Here is an 11,091-nt window from a genome sequence, read left to right as displayed (position 1 = left end):
AACTTAATAATACTTTCCACAAAACATGATTGGTTACCTATGTACAGTCATCATCAATAGTAGCGGATGAAACAACGCGCCAAAAGTATCCGACATATTTAAGATAACCAAACTCTCTTCCAAATATAGATAAATTTCTAAAATTCACGTTCCAAAGTATATCTTTTACAGTATCAGTTGTTCTATATCAAAGGTATTTATTCAAAACCATTAACAACCAGGATTCAAATCAAATTATATGTTTCCGTTTATATTCAAAACCATGAAATCAATTTTTAATTTAATGCTTTTAAAATAATTTGTTGCCTAAATGTATACCCATACATTTTAATTAAGTATTGAAATGTTATAAAGTATGCAGACAAGGGATTCTGATAATTTCCAAGATAGGTTTAAATTACAGTCCTTCGTAACGGTATCAATTTTAATCTCGTTCAAAATGAAATATCAGGCTTTGTGTTCTCGTAATGACGATTTACCTATTGAAACATATAAATCAGAACGATCGAAATCACTTACTTACTATATAGTTACTCGTAAGTCCAAAAATGATACCCACGTCATATATACTCACTCATATACGTCACAAATATAACCCGTTTTTTTCAGATTATTAATTTTATAACCACGAAAGAAGTGGTAACTTTTTTCCTTCAAAATTAAATCTGAGTAACTGCATTAAATCGTGTCGTTCACATATTATTGTACCGCAATATCAGACATAGGAATTATAGCATTTCGGAAGAATAAGTTAATTACCACTACTTTTGAGGTTAGAAAAAGTCTAATCTTAAAAAAACGGAAACCTATACTTAGAGCAGATGGATTCCATGCCATCATGCGAAAGGGTGTGCTTCAACCTTGAGCAGGATACGGGACGGCCCCAATAGCATCTTGAACATGGGTTCAGAAACGTGGGACAGTCTTCTAATGAGACACTGGCTTTGTCTGCATGCGCCAGTTCCTTATGTAACGGTTCATAGGCTAAGTTAGATTTGTTATATTTATTTTTTAGTTTTATTGTATTATTTAGTTTTATAAATAATATTAACTCTAATTTTAAGTAGTTAGTAATAATGATGCTAACCCCGCTGGACTTATGTCTGAAATAAACGATTTTTACTTATTTTTTATTATTATTTATACATATAGCCAGCGGTAGGTATAAATATTTTGTAGAGTAGGTATTAGGGTAAATGATTTTTGTTAAAAACTCATGTTATAAGTGAATTCAGCCCTCATATGTTTGGAGTACCTACAGCAATAGCACGATTAGGTAATCTAGGGTTATGAGTTGTGAAATAAAAGTGCCGCCGCCGCGACCATGGCAGTGAGCCGACATACAAAGTTTATATTCTCAGTTTCGCGCGGGCTTGCGGGCGAATCGGCAGTGGCTCGCTCTGCCATAACTAAGTACGGAACGACTAAGTTACAGTGCTTAGCAACAAGTGTAATCTATATATATATATATATATATATATATATATATATATATCATTTACATGTATACTTAGTTGCTAGTAATAAAAGCGTATATTTTAATTTGATTTTACCAAATCATTGCGAACTGGAAGAAAACGTAAACAAAGTTTTGGAGTTCATTTAATCTTTTTTGTTATGTAAGTATTCTATTTTTGACTTAGGTACTTAGGAACATTGATTTATACAACAACAACAACAAATTTGAACAACAATTGATTTATACAATTCAATACCTACTTGTCCTACGTATTTGTTTATGGGTTTGGCGTTTTATGAGCGTTCGAATTATTTCTAAATACAGGAAATCATACTACAGGAACTATCGATAATTTTGCGAATTGAAGTATAAACTGAACAGATATTAATAATACTTTTCTATAATAATACTTAATGTGCACTTACATGAATTTAGAACGTTAGTAGTTTTGGTACATATGGAAATTGTTTGGGTGGCGATTGAAATGGTGGTATCGGATGAATATATACTTATAGGTATTTAGGTAATCTAAACTCTAAAAATATTCATTACCTATACGAAAATAAACATAAACCAGAGTCTTATATGCTTTTTTTTCGCAGTGGTTATTTCCGAAAATAACAAGTGATTTCACAGAAGATAATTACAAGTACACCAAATAATAGTAGACTAGTAGTAGTAGTACATCAAATGGTAGTAAACTACGAAACGAAAAAAAAAATCATTCCCACTTTACGTGAAATGTAGCTGAACTGGGTTACCCTAAAAAAAACCTAGGTTTTACCGCTATGTCGGCATGATTGATTTACCTACCTATATCCATGACAATTTGCAGCATTCTAGTTTTATCAGGCAGCAAAGCTGCGGACGGACAGACAGACAGACGGACATGGCGAAACTTTAAGAGTGTTTCCACATGATCCGATCCGATATCAGATGTAGAATCCTCCATCTACAATGTTGGGCGTCGGGGAGTACAGGGGCGCGCCGTACAACAGTACCAGTACCCGTCCGTACGTGGTATTGGGTGCGGCACGTATACGCAAACAAAAAAATATCGGTCTGACAGGTGACCGGGGATCCAATATGTCTCAAATTATCCGGCCAATCGGATATTGGGTGGCCCCTATGAAATGAAATGAAATGAAATGAAAGTCTTTATTTCAGGCAACTAGTGGCCCATAACAAATACCTTAAAACTAACTTAGGTACATACTTATTATAACAATATATTTCAAAACTAAAGACTACAAATCATTTCCTATCAGAAAGACAGATGTTAGAGTGCCCTGTGGCATGAACTCCGCTTTTTTTGGGTTAACATTATTTTTTTGCTATACAGATTTCTTAAATGAATAAATAAAAACAGAGAAAAATATACATTACTTCTATCCGATATCGGATCGGACAATCTGAAATTGCTTTCAGAGTTCCTTGTGGACTACGGAACCCTAAAAATGTATAAATATGGCGTTTGCCGAGGTAATATATTATTGGTGAAGGTATATTATAAGTGTTCTGTGTTGAGCATACTCTTGTACGGGGCTGAGACCTGGACCACGTATGCCAAAGTCGAACGCCGCGTCAACTCCTTCTATATGCGCTGCCTTCGAAAGATCTTGGGCATATCATGGCAGGACAGGGTGACAAACCAAAAGGTTCTAGAAATCGCCCAGCTGCCCAGCCTGACCGCGCTTCTCAAACAGAGGCGACTGCGTTGGCTGAGGCATGTGTACAGGATGGAACCTTCTCGACTGCCACGCCGTGTTCTTCTAGGTGCGGTAGCGAATGCAAAAAGAGATGTTGGGAGGCCATTGCTTCGCTTTAAAGACTGCGCCAAGAGGGATATGGCAGCTTTTAAGATCGAGCACCGAAACTGGGAGAAGCTTGCGGAGAAGCGGGCGGAGTGGCGCAAGTGCGTTGGAGATGGTCGCAAGTTCTGCGACGAGGCCTGGTTTGCGACGCAAGGGGAAAAAGGCACCGTAGCGAAACGTCACAGTCCGTCGCGAACTTCCCTTGCCAGCTCTGTGGCAGAGTATGCCGCTCTCGCATCGGTCTTTTCAGTCACCAAAAAAGATGTTTTGCGGACATTGCACCATAGATCGTCTGAAATAGACACAGTAGTAATATTATAAGTTACATAACGAAAACGCAAATAATAATTTTGCATTACGCAATCTACAATCTGATGCAAATTATAGAAAATGTTACACACATTTTAAATGGCCTTAAATACACCGGCCGTAAAGTAACCACATATAAGTAGATAATTTGTACGCGTGGATTTTTATGTCGGTGGTTGTATATTCTATCTCATGTATAGAACATTATGCAGCAAAAGAAAGCAGTAAGGACGGGTAATCAATTGTTAATTATTATACAACGCCTAAGATTTGTTCGTCCCTACCCTATACACGCTAGGGTGGGAAAAGCTATTTTCCATCCGGCTATCTGCCCATGAAAATTACACTTTCCGAACAGGAGAGATGAAAAAGCATTATCTGTACTGGATTAAAACTTTCGACCCCTTTTTAACACTTTTAGGGGATGAATTAAAAAAAAAACGCTGAAATTATTTTTCTTGTTTACTACTCATAATAATATTCCCACATACAAAGTTTCAAGTCTCTTACTCAAAAAAATATTTGATCTCCATACAAACATTCGACCCATTTTTCACCACTTTTTAAGGGATGAGTTTTTAAAACGCTGAAATTACTTTTCTTGTATTGTAATAATATGTCTGTATACAAAGATTCAAGCCCCACACAAAAAAATTGTAATTTATTCCAACTTTCAACCCCTTTTTAAGCCTGTTAGTGTTTTTAAAAACACTGAAATAACTTTTCTTGTGTTTGAATAATATGCCCATGTACAGAGTTTCAAGTCCCGAATTCAACAATTTTTTTGATCTCCATACAAACTTTCAACCCCTTTTTCACCACCTTAGAGGATGAATTTGTATTTTATTAATCTTTTTACGAAGTTTCGAATTCCTATCTTAAAATAAAAATTCAACCCCATACAAACTTTAATTCCCTTTTTAACCCCCTTAGGGGTTGAATTTCTCAAAATTGCTTCTTAGCTCTTGTACACTTTATAAATGCAAACTAGTATGTAAATTTCAACTTTCTAGCATTTGTAGTTTCGGCTCTGCGTTGATGACTCAGTCAATCAGTCAGGACACGTGCATTTATAGATTTGGCAGACCGAGCTTTGCTCGGAAAATATATAAAAACTCAAAAATGCACATTTTCCCAGAGTTAACACCTATCTAGACCGATTTTTCGCCCCCGAAAACCCCCCATATAGCAAATTACATCGAAATGGTTAGAGCCGTTTCCGAGATCCCCCAAATATATAATATGTATATGTCGCAATCGGATTGTATAATCCGCCGTATTACATTACGCCAAGCTGTTATCAAAATAAGGGCCGTTTTGAAATACGTACGCCATGAGTGTTACAAATGGGAACTAAAAACTGTCAAAGAGCCGGCTAATGAGTCGCTGTATTACATTACGGCTAGCCGTGTTGAAGAACGTTTGGCGCCGAATACATTCCGGCGGAATTTCATTCAGCCGCATTCAATCCGGCTAATCGTTGGACCGCCGCATTTTAAAACGGCCCTGTTTTTGATAACGGCTAGCCATAATGTAATACAGCGGATTATAAAATCCGACTGCGACATATATACAGGAATTGCTCGTTTAAAGGTATAAGATAAGTAGGTATATGCGTACCTATCTATGGTAATGCTCATCACCAAATAGCAACGGGTAAATAATGTATAATTATCAAAAAATCTCATTAGTACTTAAGTGCACTCCGCGGTTATACGCTTAAGTGCACATAAAAGAAAAATATAGAACCGTAGGACTTTAGATCTTTGGATGGCTAATGGTATCAATTATGAAGAAAAAAAATCTTAAACTGTACGTTTTGGTTCTATAATGGGTTGTTTGGTTCTAAATTAAACGGACATAGGTAATTAGGTACTTAATTAAATTATTTCACGGCGGTTATGAAATCAAGGCCCTTCTAAACCTTCTGGGTAATTTCTGGGGTTCTTGTGAATCGTAAAATTGTTATATATGGCTTATTCCTAATTCAAACAACTACGATAATCGTTCATTAATTATCCTGTCCAGTGACAAGAACACGATATCGCGTTGTTAATTTAATCGGGTCTAACAATTCATAATAGGTGAAATGTATACCCAAAAGGGGCTTCTTTCTTCACAAACGGTTTCGAGTTGGCAAAAAAATGGCTAGAAAATATTGAGTCCTAGATGTTCAGTTCAGAGGAATACTCTTAAAACAGACCAAATTGGTCATTTGTATTTGTGAGCTCTATATTAAGTACTCATTTGATTGTTCTGTATATTAGCCAACATTGACAGGTTATTACAATTTATGATTGTTTGTGTATGCGAGTAAATTAACTTAAAAGTATAAAGTTTGGATGTATATTCCACGTTCATAAGAACCCTTCTCTGGAAAGTCACGAATATTTTAAGTACATATAAACTAAATCTAGTTTTTTTTGTACCTAATGGAACATTTCGGTTGGTTTTTTTCTTAAATACCAATATTAGGTATTGTAAAGAGGAGCTATTGCAACAATCCTCAAAATGGCAGTAGGGATTTGTAAGAAAAAAAATAAAGCACTTTCTGTTTTCCTTTTTTCTTAATCGACTCTTCAAACCTTTCTTCAACAGGGTACGCCTTTGTCGCTGTTTTCAATGATACCGATGGCGTGCTCGAAAAATTGAAACGCTTTGTTGTTTAAGGAGTAAGAGCCTTTTGTTCGTTGGTGATATTTTTATGTACTAGGTATCGTTAACACAGGAAAATGATTTGTAAACCTTGTTACAATACGATTTGGTTTAAAAGTTGTCGTTTGTGTGTTGTTAGAAATGTTTTCTTAGACATCTTATTTTTTTAAACTCCCACATAAAGTAAACAAGGGTTCTGTTTTGTTTACGTTTCCTTTTATAACTGAAAGGTTTATTTTTATCAATAATCTTGCTTTTATTCTTGAGTATTTATATTTAGAATACTATTTTTTATTAAGTTTGCTCTGAAACACCAGATTCGAGATGGGTTACATGTTTAATGAATTTGTACGGATAGGTAGATGGAAAAAAAATGATCGTAAGTTTGGTAACTTATTAAATACGTTTTTATTAACAACATGCTGCACATGCAAGAGAGGTTAAACTTTTAACCTACTTATTACAATCGTTTAAAAAAGAATTTGGAAGTCGGAAGTTATGGTTGGTTATTCAATTTTAAATTTGAAACAGCGATAAAGAAAAAAGATATTACTGTATATTTAGTGTAGAAGTATTCGATTTTGCTTTTAGACTTAGAGATTAGTGATGATGTATATCTTCTTAAGTACATGAAATTGGCAATTACGCAATAAAGTAATTGTATAACAATAGTTATTTTTTTTTGTTTTAGAAAGAAGGTAAACAATCTTGATGTGTCTTTTTGTGGAAATTATTGCAAAACGATTTTTAAAAATGAGATTATATTACTTATGAATGAAAGCAAAAGAATGTAAATAATCGTACATGATGTATAATTGTTACATATATGCCGTGACTTATTTTTCAAAAGCGTTTTTTTTATAATAACACGTCAAGATCACTTACCTTCTTTCTAATGCTAAAAAAAACGAACTATACAACCAAGAATGAAATCCAATGAAAAAGTATATGTATGTTGGTAAAGCTATACATATTAATTTCATTGAATCCACGAGAATGTACGACAATTATTTTTTCACAACAAAATATTTTTTTCGCTTATTAAATAAAAACTTAGTTAAGGAGTCTTAATTATAAATGGATACATAATAATTTGAATTACCGTAAAACCACCCAACTATAGTCCAAAGCTCCCAACTATGGTCCACAAATAAACTCAATTTTTCTCGTTCAGGTGTGTATTTTACTATATTTTTGTAGGTCTAAGGCAAAGTATGTTTATAAATGGAAGGTAAAACTAGGAGTAAACCAAAAGGAACATTGGTATAGATACTTAATTTCCTTTTGAACTTGTGGACCATAGTTGCAGTATTGGACTAGAGTTGGGTAGTTTTACGGTATTAAAAACAATACCGTGATACTTAGTTACCAATTTATGATGTACTAACCTCCCTATACCTAGCTTTTCTCTGTTGGAACAGAACGTTCCATACCATGAATAAATTGCCATAAGTTATTCTATTTATTATGAATACCATGGCTGGAATAGGCCGTAGGTATTATTCGGGCTTAAGTATATGAAAGAAAAATAACATTAAATATGTATTAAGGGTAGATAAATATTTAGTCTTCAATGAAACGGACTTTAGGCAGTTCAATCTAGTCCCACAATAAGGCTTTGTGTTGTGAGTAGGTACTACATGACGATAAATATAATATATTGATTTAAACCAACACGATTTTCGTTCATAGTTTTAATTTATCATCATTAAGTCCCGTATTCGTTTTGAAACGATAAGTATAATATTAGTACATAGTGCAACCAGGGAGGTAAGTCAAATTTTGCAAACGAGGTCGTTAGATATACGACAGCCGCAGGCTTTTGGCAGGAGTTTGCAATATTCTTACCCCGGATTAACACGCGATGTTTTCATCACACTTGAAATAATTCTGACTTTTCAAACATTCGTCTGCCATATTGTCATTCTTTCACAGGTTACGCATCGAAGGCACAGCCCTATCCAGCATTCAGCTACAATTAAAAATTCGGTACAAAATATTTTAAACGGCTATTAAATTAATTAAATTAAATATTTTTTAACATAAGCAAAAAAATATAAACGTCAGTATCTTAAAAGTAAACCTCATGTATACCTACTTGGTTCGTATGAATTAGTGGCACAATAAAAAAGCTATAACTACCTCGAGAGTTATAGTTTTTTTTTTTAACAACTCCCCCGGGAATAATACATGCCTTTGTCCTTCCGTATACCTGCATGAAATAAGATCTTTTTCGAGCAAGTATGATGAAAAATATGTTAACAGAAATATAAATAGAAAATATATATAACTTAGGAACAAATATTTGTGATAAATATATATTTAATGTTATTTGTGATAAACCACAGCACGCCGGTGAGCGGCAACCGAAAGCGGGCGGAAGTTGCTTTGGCAGTTTTAATCAAAATAGTTACCCTTAAATATGTGCGAAGCTACCTGTACAATGGGGAAACTACATCTGCATGGTCAATATAAATTTATATCTTCAAATGAAGTGACTCATATAATATCGATATAACTTCATCGCAATAAGTTCGTTTGATTATTGTGATGAAGCTTGCTTGCTGCATCTTATCTTATGAGACTTCTGTCATTTATTTACCGAAATAAAATTGGCGAAAGATTTAATTCAAAAGATATAAGAAAACTGCCGTTCACACTCCGTCTACTCTAATATAAATACTTTCCTCGAGGATTTCAACTCAAATCCCGTATTAAGGAATTCTGTATGTTGTCAGTTCACATACAGTTTATTTGAATTTATTTACACAGGGGATTTCAGGATAAGAATCTTAGGTACCAAGCGAAGCAAGTCCTTGCTAGTATTTGCTTTTCAATCTTTGAGTATATTTAGTTGAAGCAAACATGCTCACTTATCTAAGAAGTTCAGGAGTACCTTCTTGAAATCTTAGCAACATAAAGGCCCTTAGGCGTGGCATTTATTCTCGTAGAGAATACTATTTCCTACTACAATATTTCCTATACATATTGGGGGGTATTCATGTGGACAATACAGTTAACATTTTGGGTACATTTTATTAAGGCTTTCATCATACAGCCTTTTAGAAATGGGAAGTTTGAACACGCCTATAAGGGTCATGTTAGAAAAGAAAATAGAAAATTCGCAACGAGTGACGGCAAATTAAAACACGACCGAAGGGAGTGTTTTCAAATCGACACGAGTTGCGAATGACCTATTCGCACGTGTATTGTACGTTTTACAGTACATATGGCTCTTTAAACTTTTGACACACTACTTTTCGTGCAGGAAACTGCTCATTCACTCACGTGTGCGGGAAAGTAGGCCCATATATTATGTACTGTAAAGACAATTTATTTTATGGTGCTTACAGGAGTGACGCATAATAACCTTCAACAGTAACTCATACAAAAAAGTTTTTGACCCATACAAGGTGTAACAAAAATAGTGGGGATCCGTTTAAGGGCATACTCGTATTCAGCATCGTGTTTTGATTAGGAAAAAATAGAAAAAAAAATTACGCGTAAAAAGTTTGGCCTTTGTATAGAGGATCGGCCGATTTGGGAAACCTGACCCATAGTAAAAAAAATCGCGTTAAAAAAAAACTTATTTTTCCTAAGCAGAACGCTAAACCGAATATAGGGTATATTTGGTTTAGTGTTCTATACTCGTAATAGTGTTCTCTACACGTATTCCTATTATTTTAGTAACAGCCTGTATAATATCGTTCTAATAATATTAGGACAATATTATTGCGATGTAATAATTTACAGGAATACAGTTTTACCCCTTTTGGTGTGGAAACTGTTTTACCGAATATGTAAAACATCTACACCGCTAACGTACGAGCTTATTATTATGTTATGATGTTCTGAATATCAAGTCACCGAAGATAAATTGGTGAACCTTGTTGTTATTATAGAGGATAAAAGCTCCGAAACATGAGTAGGTATTGTCTTCACCGAGATGGCATTATGTAATATCGGTTATGTTATGTCGCCTTGTGAGTTCACAGAGTTCATTGATTAAGGCGTGAGCTTTGGTAGGGCGGTAAGTAACCACGTATCTGTTTTTTGGGTGTGTATAATATCCCGTGTTAATTTAAATATGAGTTAAAACATGTTAGTGTATATCACCTAACTGTGCACAGTGATCTAGAAGAGACAAGAAACATGGACGCATTATCAGAGATCAGATTTATTATGAAAATATACTATGTATTTACTACTTAAAACAAAACGTATTTAGAAGCTATGTTTTACTAAATTAAACTGAATGGTCGTAAAACTCAAAATATTTAATTCCAATTCGTACCAATTTTTCATGAAATAAATGGAAAACATCACTACGCTGAGCGAGCAAGACTCGTGCTTGCTACCTTTCTTGACGGCTATTTAGGGTTCCGTTGTCAACTAGGAACCCTTATAGATTCACCAAGTCCATCTGTATTTGTCCATCCGCGGCTTAGCTAAGAAGCTTAAAGGAGACCGACGATTTTGGACCCAGCCAAGACCTCAGAAAATTACACTTTAAAGGCATTGTATTACATTTAATACATTGCCAATTTGTCGTCAAAATAGGTTTACAAATCATTATTTTATTTATTTATTTATTTATTTGTGGGGTTACAAAACATGTTTTAAATATGTTATATTAGTTACCTATCGTATTATTTAGTTATTGAACTTAGATTTTTTTTTTAAGTAGTAGATCTTATTTCACTGTATATTCGTACGATGTAGCCTTCTTGCTACGCCGTAGACCGTAGCGCGCAAAATTATATTCATGGCAAAAATGCTTAATAAAAAAAAAATGTACTCTTATATATTTGTTTATATTTCCTTTCTTAAACACCTTTTTGTTGACGTGTTCTT

General features: G+C 34.3%; 1 protein-coding gene across 1 annotated transcript in view; it reads left to right on the top strand.

Annotated features, from left to right (window-relative positions):
* Window positions 1-314: 314 nt before the first annotated feature.
* LOC133527750 (G-protein coupled receptor dmsr-1-like) overlaps window positions 315-11,091 on the top strand; it is a 28,432-nt gene continuing 17,655 nt past the window's right edge. The window contains exon 1 of the mRNA XM_061864901.1: window positions 315-1,619. The gene's annotated coding sequence lies outside the window, so the exon portion shown is untranslated. The remainder of the gene's footprint in view (window positions 1,620-11,091) is intronic.

This window comes from Cydia pomonella, chromosome 18 (genome assembly GCF_033807575.1).
Source record: "Cydia pomonella isolate Wapato2018A chromosome 18, ilCydPomo1, whole genome shotgun sequence".
In the NCBI taxonomy this organism is placed as follows: Eukaryota; Metazoa; Arthropoda; class Insecta; order Lepidoptera; family Tortricidae; genus Cydia; species Cydia pomonella.
Note: the sequence above shows the minus strand (reverse complement) of the source record. Positions and strands in the feature narration are given on the sequence as shown.